This window comes from Myzus persicae, unplaced genomic scaffold, assembly GCF_001856785.1.
Source record: "Myzus persicae strain clone G006 unplaced genomic scaffold, MPER_G0061.0, whole genome shotgun sequence".
NCBI classification, from domain to species: domain Eukaryota; kingdom Metazoa; phylum Arthropoda; class Insecta; order Hemiptera; family Aphididae; genus Myzus; species Myzus persicae.
This window is the reverse complement of record NW_019101124.1, coordinates 197133-213223: the sequence shown is the minus strand read 5'-3', so window position 1 is coordinate 213223 and position 16091 is coordinate 197133. Positions and strand designations below refer to the sequence as shown.

The window sequence follows — 16091 nt, the reverse complement described above, 5'->3', positions numbered from 1 at the left end:
GGTCTAACCTAACCTGTTTTATATAAAAGTAATATGCATCTGTCATACAAAATATTTGTACTGTATTGTGTTCTTCTGATAATTATTTACATCAACCATTTATTATTCTTTATACCAACTATTAAATAGACCATTGATTGTTTTTGAACCATACTATTATAATTAAATTATATAGCAATATATTTTGTATGATAATAGGCTCAGACTCGATTTTCGTATGCAATGATTTATTATTGAGTTCAAAACTAACTTACCCATAACAGTGACCTACTCGATGACGAGTTACACTCGAGTGCTCCTACTGTACAGCAGAGCGGTTACCTTCGTTTCCCCCTTTTTATTGTGCATTTGTTTATTTTTGTATCACGTATACTATGACACTTAACCTTTTTTTATTGTGGTTAATACGACCAGTACTCAGCAGTATAACATTTGAACCTTATTTTGAGTCTGGTGATCCACAGCTATTATTATTGTTTCGCTGGAACTGAATCATACCTGTAACCTTTGGAAAAGGTAACATTTTGACAAAATTCATGAAAATCACGAAAATTTGCAACTCATTCTGTGGTTTAAAATGTATAAAAGGTTCAATTTGTAAAATAAGGTTTTTCTTAAGTAGTTCATGGCGTGACCAAAGAATACTTAATCCCAGTTTTTTTGACAAATATTTTTAGTTCAAATTTGAATGGAATTCGATAATTTAAATAAAAAATTACAATTTTAGTTATATTGTTGTAATTTAAAAATATTATTCGTGGGTACTTTTGGAAAGTTGAAAGTATATGAATTATAATTTGTATGGGCCCTCAAACGACTTGACGAACATAAGATGTTCAGTGAAGCTCATGATTCTGCTGTAATTAAAAAAAAAATACACTAAATCTGAAGAAAAAGAAAAAATATTTTGTTGTGATAACATAATTTTTATTTAGAAGGAACCAAAAATAATATATAACAGTAACATAATTATCATGACACAATGTGGTCGATAATTTAGAACAATAAATATTGTTACTTAACATATAACAAAAAAAAATGGCCCATTTAATTAGATAGAAAAAAAATTTAACAAAATAAATTGTAACGCGCATTACCTCAAAGAAGGTCGACAGATAATAATAGTTTAAAAAAACACCAGGCAAGACGCAATAAGCCCTAAGTGATTAGCACGTGATGGCGGGATGTGTGCGTACTCAGGGGCTACTAGTAACCTCCATACGTTCCTCCATACTGTCCCGCTGGTGAACGAATGCAATCACCGGCGTGTTTGCTCGCAGAGACGATCATCGTGATGACTGGCAAGAGCCTGACCACGACGATTGGACGATTGACAGGTGTTAAAGATGACTGTCGCAGAGACGACGACGGAGACAGAAGTTCTGGGCCAGCGTAGACAGGCTATAATTGATACGGGATCGAGGGCGACCGGAGGTGCCTCTCGCCCTGTGAAATCACCACTGGGCAATAATCCACTGGGCTTCCATTATTATAGCAAATACAATGATTAAATCGTAGTAGATTTCGCTTATGATCGATTCGATACTGCTGTCCGTGTTTATTGGGTTTTGTAGCAGAGAACAAATATTGAGAGTGGTCGGAGACAAAATTTGTAAGTGAATTAATAAAAATCTCGCCTTAAACAGTCAACGAAAAATTAAAATATTCCCCAGACGACGGATTTGACGTTTATAGCTATCCAGCTAGTAAGACTGTTGTTCTCGACGGCCAACGTTCGGATTTCGGGCACCCTTATTTTTCCAAACGTTATTATTGTTGATAGATATACGCAATAATATTTGTAGGTAAACATAATATATTTTAACAAAAGATCCGTATTTTGATTTGTATTTGTACTCGTTTTATACTTCTAGGTAAAGTATTTTGGATTCTAGACTGGACGATATGAGTATATTGATTTTACAAGTACGTGAGTTTATAGAGCCATAAAAATTATTGATTTTATAACACATGATATTTTTCTAATGTGGGTAGGTAACAATTGTTAACGTTATACGCATAGGTCTATAATATTATACAGGCAGCATAGGATAGGGAAAAAAATAAACACATGCGCCTGGAATACAAATGGATTTATTTAAATAAATACTGGTACCTATATAAAGGGCTGAAAATACATTATATATATTGCGTTCCACTGGGAATTGATAAAAAAAAAACGTTTTTGGTCGTCGAATTTGTGAACCACAAATGATTAGAATAAGACCAAACTAGAATTTCCATTTTCACAATAGGTATTAGATGAATACTTTTCACGTGTATTTATGCATGCCTTGGGATATAATGCAATACAATTAACTAAATTAAATGGAATTGGACGGAAATGGTCTTAATGGTCTTTTCCGTGTAAATTTTGATGTAAAAATATTTATTAAGCTATATTAACTATCTTTGACTTCGCCAGATTGTCCAGACTGTAAAGTGGTGGACCAGTGATGTGTGGTGCAAAATTATTTTGGTGCAATATAAGCCGGGTAGGGATTGTCGACAAAAAGTATTTTTTGGTTACTGACACCTTAATTCCACTAATAATTTCGTTTATCGTCGAGTTGTAAGCGAGTACATAAAGTACCTTATAATTTATCTTTGGATTGGTGGAAAACTCACTTCACAAACAGACAATATTATTTTCAGAATCTAAATATTGTTAGCGATGGCCGGTGACCACTGACTATAGATCAATATCTCACATCTCACAACCAACGTTCAAATAACTCGGGACAATCGTCATAGATTTCGTTCAGATAATTAGCCATAAGATGACTGAAGTGGAAGTTCAAAATGATTATTATTGTTTTAGCTACGCGAAAATCATTTGGTAAAAAATGATTCGTCGGCAGTCTCACCGACCAGGTCGAAAACAGAGCAATCGACCCGACATACAATTTACGTCACTATAGTTGCCACTACTTGAGTTTAAGATAATATAATTTACCGATCAGTGTGATAAATTATATTACGAGGTTAGGTTCGTATTAATGACCACTACTCAATTTTTGCTTTCCCCTCTACTCGAAATCCACTTTGTTTGAATATTTTCATACAAAAACTTGAAGATCTATACCGACATATTATTACATAGGTTATTAAAACCACTTGTAATAGGTGCAACTGCTGACCTAGACGGCTTAAGTGGTAGCAATTCTGTAATATATTCTACTCAAAAAAGTTGTCGGAAACTCGATTGTTTGTACACATTGGATTCATTCAAAGAAACATGTTTTACGCCAATAGTGTAAGGAGAGTATGGGTGCCGATATGCCACGGAGTCCTGACCGTGCTTCTGACATCGTTTTCAAACTTTATTTCTTCTCTGATTCAGTCCCGGTTGTCGATAGAATATTCCGTTTTCGATTGAGTGCTGCATAACTTCCAAATAGATTACGTAAATCATTTTCGATCCACCTGGTCAACGAGATTCAAAAGGAACAACCAGTAATAATAACTGTCCCTGTTGTCTTCTGGTCCGACGTGTACAATGAACATTGTCATATTATAGGTGCCTATCGTTCAAAATCCTATCATAGCGTGCCGTATAGTTGATCTCGTCGCATTAAATTTGACAGAAAATCATCTAGTGGATCGGACTCGAATAATTTTTAGAGAATGTCCCAACTCTGAATAGGAAAACTTGGTTATACGCCTGATAATATTCGCAGACACAAGACAAGAAACCCAAAACCAAAGTGTTTAGTTAAAAAATTGATACTGTGTCAACATTTGCAACAGACAAGAATGGTGTATTAACTGTTTTTGTCGTAACTATAATACTTATGCATAAGGATGATAATAAGAAAAATAGATATTCGATATAATTCGTATTTATTTTTACACAGTTAGTTATCAGTAGCGTCGTTCAGATATTATGGATACAGGGCTTGAATAGTTGGTAGAAAAGCTAGCCGATGTCATAAGAACAATTACGTTTTCTTACGGAAGACAGTCGACGTATATTTCCGGAAAACGGTAATCGATAAATCATGGTTTCCAACGAAAAAACTGTATATTACATTGTAATTTATTTTTCGGCTTTTGCAACAATAGTATGGACAAAATTATAACAAGCTATTAATGAACGATTCATTTGTTTACCTATTTATTTAGTCGGAGCCATTGGTGTAACTAGGGGAGTACCAATAGGACTTTTTCACCTTCAAGTTTAAAATGGGCACCCCTCAAAAATCAGAGACTTTTTCTTTTTTCCTTAGGGCTTAGATTGTTTTTTAGTAAATACTAACGATAATAAGGGGTATAGCCCTATCCAGCTTGTAAGCTTTACACAATTTGTGTATCTCCTCAAAAAAATATTGGTTTGTTCGTCCTTTAAAAATGTACGATCTATGTAATATTTATACAGTTTTAAATTTTCCCTCTGGAATGAGGGCAACAGTTTTGAATTGGTTGGGAGGAAGGTACTGTTTTTAATTACTATCTAAGTAATATTTTTTCTATTTTTTTCCACTCAGAATATAAAATAGTTTTTTTTAAATATCAATCGTATAAATATTATTTTAGTGAGTTATTTTTCCTCCTATATTCGTATTTTTCAGTTGAAGTAAACACATAGGTAGGTATATCTTGTGGCATATCTACCTTTGTATCTACATAATACACGAGCGACATTAGGTGATCTACCTTATGCAGTGAATTATTTAAATATATTGGACAACATCGTATTTTATTCAACGGGAATTGCGATGGAAACTCGGAATGTTTAAATGACATTTTCTATTATGAATTGTTATGCAATTCATTTACATCCATATTTTTACGTGAACACGTAGTAATATCTTGTTTAGTTCTGGATGTTTATATAGATAAATTAAATACCATTCTGTGAGAGTATTTTATCTGTTTGATTTACAAGTAACTAAAAAAATAACTTGTCGATAAATCTATTCGATATTATGTTGGTAAATAAGCTTTAATTTTACATACATATTAACATTAAGGCATACGTTTTATAAAAAGACGAATTAACATTTTTCCATGATATACAGAGAACTATTGTAAATTTCTCAAATGGCTATTACATTTTAAAATTGTTTGCTTCAAAGTTGAAAATAAATTGGAAAAATAATTAGAAATTATTAGTTGATTTCTTAGTTTTCTGTATAAATGTAAAAACCGATTGATTTTTACTTAATATATTTAATATTTATGTACCCAAATTAAAATGTAAAATTAATAAATAAACATAATATATGTGTACTTTTCATGAATATTTATGTAAAACAAGTATGTCCTTGAAAATGTTTGTATTTATTTGTAAAACGAAAAGATTTAAATAAATCGATAAGCCAATTTATAGTAGTCGGTATGCTTGTAACTGCTGAATATACAGCGGAAATAAATGACCTACCCATTCACGTGCATATAGACATATAGTACATAGTGTATAAGCTAACAGTGAAATAATGTAACAGGGTAGGTAAGTATTTATGTATTATAGATATATTGTATACAATATAAAAAAATATATTATAATATTATCTAACTTATTGAATAGTATCTTTTTGTTATGAGATGGTGTGAACATAAACATCAAAATAATAATAATTTTGTATTTTCTCTTAAAATAACTTTTATAGGCCATTGGTCGTTAAAAAAATGTATAGTACCAACCCAATCATAATAACAATAAAAATAAAAACCACTTTTATGGCAAAACTCTTTTTCCTTCCTTTTTTATCATTACGTATTTGAGATGTGTACTTATCCTACAGGTACACTTTATTACTTTTTGTACCACATGTTGTACTTTTTAAGTAAGTGAAAACCACGTATTATGAAGCGTATTCAATGGCCCGACGACGTAGGTATTGCTGTTCAACCAGGTTCTAGAAAATGCCTTATATTTAAAATAAAAATTTAAATTACAACAAAAAAACGAAATAGATTTTATCAAGAACTCGTTTTGCATAATTTTTGAATTATTGAATTTTTTACTTTTGACTTCTCGAAGTATCAGTTAAGATCTAATTTGCAGCCAGAAATCATGTACCCAAAGTTAAATATTTTTATCATTTTACTGCTCTCAAATGATGACAGACAAAAAAAAAAATCAAACATTGTTGAAAAATCATTAAATTCATTGATCCTCTTAACATTTCTTATACATTGGGGACTTTTTTTCCGATATTTTACCATAGTTTTATACCCACGCATTAATGACAATCGTGCCACTCACTATACCCATATTAGATTGATAGAATTTACTTCGAACGTCGAGGCCGATGACGACGTTTATTTTCTGTCACTCCGAAAGGATTTTAAACTGTTAATAATACTACTGCTACTAACAATAATAATTGTCATCGTTTCGCTAGGTGGTTTATTGAAAACGCATCGCGGTCGTTGTTTTCCGAGTAAATCGCGTTTCATATCGTCTCACAATATATATGGCTGAAATGCAATATAAAAGCACACAATATACGTCTACTCGGCATAAATAACGAACAACGAATAACGATAAGTTTGTTAATTATTATTATGATACGGCGTCGAAAGTTTACACGTTGGATAATATTATATTGTTATTGTTTAAACAATGATAATATACACAATACACATTATAATATCACAATATATATGTTTTCCGAGTGAATAAAAACGCCCCCCCCCCCCGCGGGGATTACAATATGTAATCGGTAATGATCGCATGGCAGCGTATTGGCGACAGATGCAGTTTTGGGTCTCGCGGGAGGAGTAATACAACGTGATTTCTTTTAACTGGGAACACTGGTGACCTAGGTTATTTTTTATATTGTGTTTAAAAAGAAAAAAAATGTGTTTGTTCGTTGGTCTTTTAACACCACATACTTTTTGAAATGTTCGATACTCTTATACAATTATGGCATCATGTGTTTAAATACTTAGTCAATGTGTTTTAAAACTTATTCTGGCAAAAGCAAACACGTTAGGTCAACAACATTTTTTTAAACTTATATTATAACCTTTATATACCTAGTGGGTATTGCAGTAATATAGCGAATAAACGAAAATGTATTGTGGTATTTTTGAATACCTATTTTATGTTTTGGGCATAATATATTATTAATTTCGAATATTCTTAATTTAATAATTATTTTTATACTTTGAGCTTAATGTTTAAAGTACTATTTATACTATATATTATTATATTGATTGTTAAATCACAAAAACATTGATCTAAGTTATAATATTTTACTTCTTATGAAAAAAAAAATGTATAAATAATACAATAGAATAGTTCAATTATATCATTAATTTCTCAAGTCAAATTATTTTTTAAATGCTGTTCGATAATAATGTTTATCGATGAACGAAAATGTAGTTAAAAAATATTACGTATTTACCTACAGATGTTGGTTGTTAATTAAAATCGGAACAATAGTTTGAGCATTATATACATTTGAGATACATATTATGAAGACGTATTTATTTTAGTATTATTTTTTAATTAACCGATGTCCCATATTAAAAAAAATTAGTTAACTATGTTTTATAAACTTAAAATTTGTGTGATGAAGTAAGTGTTTTAGATATTTTGGGGGTTATCATAGAGTATGATTTCAATGAGTATTTTGCCAAATTTCAATACTTTAGTGAGTGCGTATTCAACAATTTTTTGTGAAAATAATTCATAGCTCCGAGTCAATCATCAGCATGCCTGTCAGTTGTAAATATTTTAAGGTACATAGAAAACATATATGAATTTTATTTATTGTAATACTGGCGTTTTGCAGGTCTTGGTCGTTACTGATTTTTGGGCTTTTTGTCCGTTTCAAGAAACATGGTTTTTTCTTTTGATCAAAATGATATAATAAGTAGTGGTGTTAAAAAACTATTCAATTTTTGAATCAATCTACTATGCAGTTAGACTCAAAAATCAAATCAATGATATTACAATTTGTATACTGAATTTTATAAACAACGATAAGTATAATATTTGCTATGTTTTTTTGTCATTATTTTAATATTTTTTAAAGTAATTTTTTTTTAATTTAAAATAATTTTTTAATTTTTATTAGGTTCTGAAAAACAATTATTGTTAATGTATAGTTACTAATTAGTGTGAACATCTAGAACTTTCTGTACTCGTATCTGCGAGGTTTACCAGATATTTTACGAGCTTAAAAAATAAAATATAGGTAGGATGCTGCTATTTATGCGGTAACTGGAAGATATTACATATTTAAATGTAATTTCAGTGTAAAAATATTTCATTCAGGCACAGCGCGTTTGCGAATTAAAATTAATAATTTGTGGCATGTGTGTGGGGATTATATTGTATTAGGATCATATTTTATTTTATGTCTTAGGGATCATTCTTAGATTTATAATAGTAATAGTTAGATTAATGTTCTTAACCATAAGTTAAGATTTTTATTCAAAATTGACTGCAAATAATCCTTTATTATATCTGATTTATTTATTTATATTGGTTGGTCTTGCAGTCTTCTAGAAAGACACGATGTGAAAGCCATGATCTTAGCCTAGATTCAGTACTTTGTTCATTGATTATTAAGTGATGAGCTCCTTTTGTTTTATTCAATCAGTATTCAGTTGTAAAATATTATTATTTTCCATACAAAATACAATTTTTTAAATATTTAGACTAATTTAAAGTTACTCATACCATGAGTCTATTCATACAATTATAAACGTATCGTTGGTATTAACTCGTCACTTCTACACGATGTTTTTGAAAATTATAAATTCTACCTACTAAATTAAGAAATTACTAATAATAATAAATGTATATATAAAACTATCTCTATAGAGATGGATGATAGACGAAAGTCCAGTCGTTCAGAGCCATTTTATCCAATACAATGATGTATCATGAAACTTAAATTTAATATACCCATTACCGACTAGAGTGACTTACTCAATGACGAGGTACATTTGAAATCTACTATAGAGTGGAGTAAGTACTAAGTTCCTCAGTTTTTTTTTAATGGTTTTGGATTTTGCTTTTCATTTGTAGAGAAAAATGTTCACTTTTTTAATCGGCATTGCAGTTGTAGCATAATATACTATTATAGAACAAAATATCTTCCAACCAACACAATAAATAAATAAAAAAATAGAGCATATTACTATACGATCTAATTGAACTGAAAGGTTTCGTAGCAGGCAAATAATAATAATAATAATAATAATAATAATAAAAATAAATTGAACTTACCTATAAATAAAATAGATGACCGTTTGTAAATATTTGAAATTCATTAATGAAAAGGAAACGAAAAATGGTTTTTGTGACCACTTATTTCGACTGTATAAAATATTAAGATTAATTTAATCGGAAAAGCAATAAAACCACCATGCACAAGTAAGTCGTCAAAAATGTGTATTTTATTTAATAAGCATGTTTTCTACAACTTTCAATATAATTCGTATTAGTGTTTTGTAATAATAATTGCATTCATCCATTAACGTGGATTATATGGAATTTCTGACCATTTAACTATCTTTTGAATACTATTCGGCATGTTGTTATTATGATATTATTATGTTTTATGAATTTTTCTGTTGTGAATAGGTAATGATTTTTTTTTCATATTACGGCATAATGGTGTGTAACTCTCTCGCCGGCAAGCTTACAACAAAAAGATAATAACATCGACGAATTAAAATTTAAAATGTTCATGAAAATAATAATAACAACAACTGCCGTATACGTTACACGGCATTACGGTTAGCCAGTCGTCTCGAATCGAGTAAGATACCTAATAACAATATTATCAATACTCGGTTGACCATAAAAATATGTATTTTTAGTTGTTAAGTGGAATCTCGTTAAAACGATTCATACTGCAATATTATAATATCTCACATTCAACAAAACAGAATCTTAAGTCGTAATGTGCCTTACATGTATCACACGTTTCAATGGGCCAATTCTACTTACGCAGCACGCATTATTTACACGGTAATAATATTATGCACATCAGCTAGGGCGTACAAAAGGGCAGAATATTACACATTATTGGTCTCACGCATCAGTGACTCTCCTCTCGCCACTGTGTATTCCTCCGTATAGTAATAATAGAGCATTTCGGGAGAGAGACGAGGTCCGAGGTCGCCCGTCCGCCCGACGACCCTTCGGACGTCACTTTTATCGTCCTCGAGACGCGACTACGATTACAATTTATACCATAATAAACGCATACAAAAGGTCTCTGTATGTAATGAATATTGTATTATTATAGTAAACGCCTATGCACCTATACAGCGTGAGACTGATATACCGAAGATTCCGTTCCATTTGGACGGTTCTAATCACAGAGATAAGTCCAGTCGTATGTGTCCACTGTCCAAAAACCGAAGGGCTGTTCAGTTGGAGACGCGTCATGAACTAATTAAATCTGTTTTGATTTTTCGAGCAAGTACGACAACTTGCGCGATTTGAAAAATGCAACACAAATGAATTAATACAATTGAAAGGTTGCACGGGACGTGTATGCACATCCTCCGGTTCCGTCTTACTCGTACGAATTTAATTTCATATAAGACGTAGAGCTTAACGGATCGCATCTCGCTTTAGAGTGATTTTAAATAATGTATAGTGAAACTGTGATAATGGGCATTATTCAAAACAATATATTGATTAAACAATTTTAGAGTTATGGTACACATATCATATTAAACGTTATAATATTGTTGTGTACAGTTAAAGATAACTTAAGTATCCTAGTCTTTTATGGTACACTCTGTATATACAGAATCTTGTATGCAATATGCATCGATCCGTGTATCCGAGTATGATCATATTATATGGACGAACGTTTTCCCTTCGGACGCTACTATTATCAACACCACCACCATCATCACCACCGCAACCATCATCATCATCATCATCATCATCATAATCATACCTCACTCACATATATGTACCTCTATGGTATCGTACCTTTTCGGTCGACGGGTTAGCGAATTTTCATTTTATTTTTTTAGCCCGAGCGTTTATAAAAAAAAAAAAGATGAAAAAACCCTCAGTATTACATTTTGAATCGGAAGGTACTTGGGCAATCGGTGTTCCGATTCTAGTATGTGCATTCTTTTTTTACCCATACATGGGATATAAAAAGACTGAATGAGTGTAGTCAACTTGAGACGTTCATTTCAGAAGTCATTGCGATTTGGCGATACAGCATCATTATTATTATACGGGTACACGTGCGTACGCATCCACATCGATATAAAACGCCTATAAGCAGATTATATAATATGTGGAATAATCTATTTAGCGATAGGTATTTTTATGTCGCATAACATTTTGTTTCTTTTCAAATTCTAGCCGGAACAGGAAAGCTTTTTCGGCTCTAAAATGAAGTGGCCTTTTTTCCCGGAAAACACATTTTACCGTAGCTAGAATGTTTCGCGTATAGCATCGCCTATAATACATGCATCATTCGACCGAAAATTGATTACTTTTCGGATATGTCAAGGTATCAACATTTTCAATATTTTCAGGAGGGTATTATAGAAAAAAAATCCCCGCCGTACTTATATATATGTGCAATATTATAGCACCCGTTATGGTTTCCATAAACACAGCCTCTCAAATGTCGAGCTTAGTGCCTAAACTGCATAGTAACATTGTATATATATATAATACAATTATGATATAAGTAAAATATAATACGTCATAACGCCACTTGTGCGTGAAGATGTTCTACTCTTTACTTGTGCTACGCATTTAAACTGTCTTCGAATGGTAACTTTAGAGCGTACCTATAATTGTTTGAAATAATTACCTAAACTAAACATTCGTCTCTTCGCACACGAGAGTCGTCAGTGGAAAATTATAAAAAAAAAAAACAAATACTCCGCCGTACACTCGTCTGTACGACAATGAACCGTCAACGGCAGAATTTGAGCTCAGTCTTGGACGTCCGCGTGGTATAGCTGCAGGTACGCGGTTACATTGTGGTATTATCCAAACGTGGTTATTGATGATGCGTTTTCGAGTGTATTCTGTTATTCGTGAATGGTCTCTCTCCGCCCGCGAAACGTGTGTACGTAAATAGTTTTGACCGTTTAGACAATAGCGGTAATTAGTTATCGCGTGTTGACGCGCATACCCAAAACTATATACGCAACAACGGAGAAATGTTTTAGTTATATTTTATGCGGTACTTACCTAACTACACGAGCAACGTAATAGTGTTATATATTACTTTGAGCAGAAACGGCCAACGATAATAAACCGAAATTCGTGCAAAATAGAAACTGAAAGATGTCAAACGTTCAAGAAACCCGAATCAAAACAGCCACTGAAATAATATAACCACCGGTTATGGCGGTGAGCTGTTTCGACTGCTTGATGAGCGACAATTATATACGATGTCCGCATTCCATGATAGTCTTTCTATTTTCAGATATCACGGCGGTGTTCAATGTACGCACATTTTAAACTCAAGACAATTATAGAAAGAATAATGTATAACAAGAATAGTAAGAACAAAAAAACCGTCTCTAAAGCATACGAATAATACTAAAAAATACATAATTGTGTGAACATGTACCGTTTCCTTGTACTTTGGTTTTTTTTTACGAACTTAAAAATAATGTCTGTAGATTTTACTATCGTATTTTTTTTTTTTGTAGCATAAAATTCTACTTTATGAAAGTTTGATATCAGCTGTTCAATGAATTAAATGTTTAATGTTTGATTTGTTATCAAAATTTTATATAGTTTGACTTTGGAAATCAAAATGTTTCTATTTGATTTATAACTTTTTATTTTAGCTCTGATATTATTTTACGTTATTTAACATATGGGTAGGTAGTTCATTAATAATTATTGTTTATTTACACACAGGCCTTTTAACAATAGTTAGAAAAACATTGTATATTTATCAGGTTCATATTATACTAATTAGTTTTTATTAAATATTTCTGAATCCAATTATTTAAATGTACGTAATAACGTCATAATTTTTTTAAATAATACTCGTTATCACTGTACATTATAGCAAAAATATGTTAGTATAGTGACTTAGAGTACTACTTTTATGATTTCATATATTTTATTGGTCGTTTGAAATTTGAGTGTGAAAATAATAGAAATAAAAATAATCGTAAATTGTACGGGGAGAAACGAATGAGTTTAAAGGGCTTTGTCTTAAATTAAGTTTAAAAACAGCCACATGGTTAATATTAAATGATTCTTAGAGACCATCGTATAACCTTGTTTTACATAATATTATGCAATATTGCAACAGGCACCAAGTTATTTTTATTTTGTAAGTGTTTTCTTTTTATTTATCAAAAAAATGTTTAAATTGTATTTTGTGAAAAATCTCATTAACCTCGTTTCTATATGTAGTAAACTAGTAAATGTACCGAAATATTGCAGAGCAAATCATCAATAGTGGGAGTTTAGAGCAGCTTTTGCAGGTGCCACACGAAAGTGTCCTTTGATAAAAATCCTTTAAAACCACGCATTCAATTATCTTCAAGAACATATTAACTAGGTGACTTTCTCTTAGTATAAATTTTGGATAATCAAAGATAACAAAATCTAATCCAAACTAACAACATTACCTACCCTTTTAACCTCTTCTACCGTCTACCATCAATAATTTTGCACGTTATATTATATTGCACATCTATATGTAAAAGTGTAGTATTTAGATACGTCAGATAAATTTTTCGAAACACAACTTAGTTTTTAAACACCATAAACTTAGTTTCCGAAAAAGGATAAACCAAGCACAGAAACAAAAAAATCTAAATAAAGTATGATTTAAAATATCTAAATCTAATATTAAACATATTATACAAATTGTATTAATTTTACCTGGCCAACCACTAATTTTACAATAATACTAAAATAGTAAAATCGTTTAGTTATTAATCAAAATATAATTTACATTTGGTGTGTGGTCGTCTTATTAAAACTAATCTGAATGATAAAAAAAATGTAATCTGGATGTCAAATTGATTATAACTGATTGTATATTTCAACAATTAAATTTAAGAAAAAAATGCTAATATTTGTCTTAACTTTCATTGTAATGTTTTTGAATGTTTGTAGTTTTGTAAATAAGATAAAAATTGCAAATAATATATATTTTTCATTCGATAATTATTTTATCGTTATTAATGTGGTTTTAAAAATTTGCAGGTGTTTGTTCAACTGCTCAAAGTGGAATTCACCACAAAAAAAAATAACTTCGTAACAATCGATCAAACACCGTAAGTATATATATTATATTGTTCGCATCATTGTTATTATTCAAAATATAATGCACACTATACACTAGGAAGTAACAACTACGATGGTTTTAATTTATGATGTTACTATTAATAACAACACTGTTTGCCATAATATATTATAACTATTATTTGTAAATTCTTAAAGTACGCATGAGATAACAATATTTTTAAAAAATCAGTCGGCCATCGTAGATCACCAACACGGTTGGAAATTTGTTAGGTAGGTATTTAAAATCGATACCAGCTTTGTGAAGTCATTTTGAGATTTATATTTTTCTATTACTCGGAATGTAAAACATAGAAATTTCAATTACGTTCGAAGAGAAGAAATTAAAGTTTTTCCCAACTCCAAACCGATTTTCTATCCATTTACTAATACCGATAATATATATATTATTTATATTATTCTTCGTAATAAACTATAATATTATGCATTATTATCATGTCAAAAACGACATAATATAGTAATGCCATATGACGTTTCATATTTTTCTGTTAAAGTTTAAATTGAATTGTAATTTGTTTACACGGGATCTCGGTGTCAGGTTTTTCTTTTAAAGCGGCCGAGATTTTAGTCTCGGGGGAATCATTCCGTGCTTTTGGTACTGGGGTCACAGAGGCGTGTCTGGGTTTTCTCTGCTTTTTAAGTTTGAAAAGCGATTAACCATCGTCACGTTCTTAAAATGACTCGAAACGTCAGAACACATCTAGGATTATGTAATATTCCAGCATTACCCGTTGTTTTGTCTTCAGGGTGAATCACCAGGCGTGCTCGCTCCTGTTTTTCCTCTAATAATGAATTTAATTCAAATTCCGATTTTTGGAATTTTTAAATATACTCAGACAACTTTTTTTAATTTTTGAATTTTTTTGTACTACTTAAGGGAGTGTCCTGTGGCGATCAAAATTTCTACTTTTCAAATAAGAATCCCTTTTTTATTGTTAATTATTTACTGGACTATTTTTTTACGAAAATGTTGATGTACCTAATTCAAAATTTGAATGACTAATTTTTTAGTTACCTATTCAAATATTTGTTCTAAGGATAATTATTGTCCTTTGTGTAAAATGTATAAAACTGACATATATTGGAACTAGAATTTTTTATACTCAGGCCATTTGTACAAATTATTAATGTTGATGGATTAATATTAATGACTAACATTTTTAAATCACCATAGCCATATCTTATAAACCCATTACCACGGGCCTCTTATTCTTAAAATTCAAAGTTAAATAACTCGAAAGTTACTAGTACGAATTTAGATTATGTTACATCAAATTTTTCATGAAAACTATCCACCTAATAATTTACAGTTGGAAAGAGGGGTTTCCATTTGAAAAACAAAAGTTTTTATTTCTACAGGACACACAGAAAGTAGTATAAACAATCTTAAAAAATTAAGAATAATATGGTATTAGGTATACTAAAAAATTCCACAAATCAGGTTGTAAATAATTTTGTTATTTAAAACAAAAACAGATAGTGTGCATACTTTGTGAATCAGTCTGTATAAATGTTTGGATTTGACGAAAAACGTGTAATTCATTGATAGTCCCGAAGAAAGTATTGCGTAGGTATTCGGCCTCGACGATCAATATGCTACATGAAAAATTTAAGCATGTTAAACATATACGGCTCCACTTAGAATTTAAAAATAAAATCGTTTTTTAATTAAATTTCAACGGGAATTAATGAATATTTTGAAAAATTTTCTTCGGTAATAAAATGTATTTATTTTAAAAAACCGATTCACGCTTTGCTAACATTGTTGAAAGTTTTTTCTACAACTTTATATGCCATTACTCATCACGTTATTCTTAACTTTGCCTATATTTAAAAAATGTAGTATCTA

The 16091-nt window shown here is 30.7% G+C and overlaps 1 protein-coding gene across 2 annotated transcripts in view; it reads left to right on the top strand.

Annotated features, from left to right (window-relative positions):
* LOC111027791 (potassium voltage-gated channel subfamily KQT member 1) overlaps positions 1 to 16091 on the top strand; it is a 234949-nt gene that overhangs the window by 42451 nt on the left and 176407 nt on the right. For both annotated transcript variants that reach the window (XM_022306223.1, XM_022306222.1), the window contains exon 2: positions 14144 to 14214. The gene's annotated coding sequence lies outside the window, so the exon portion shown is untranslated. The remainder of the gene's footprint in view (positions 1 to 14143; positions 14215 to 16091) is intronic.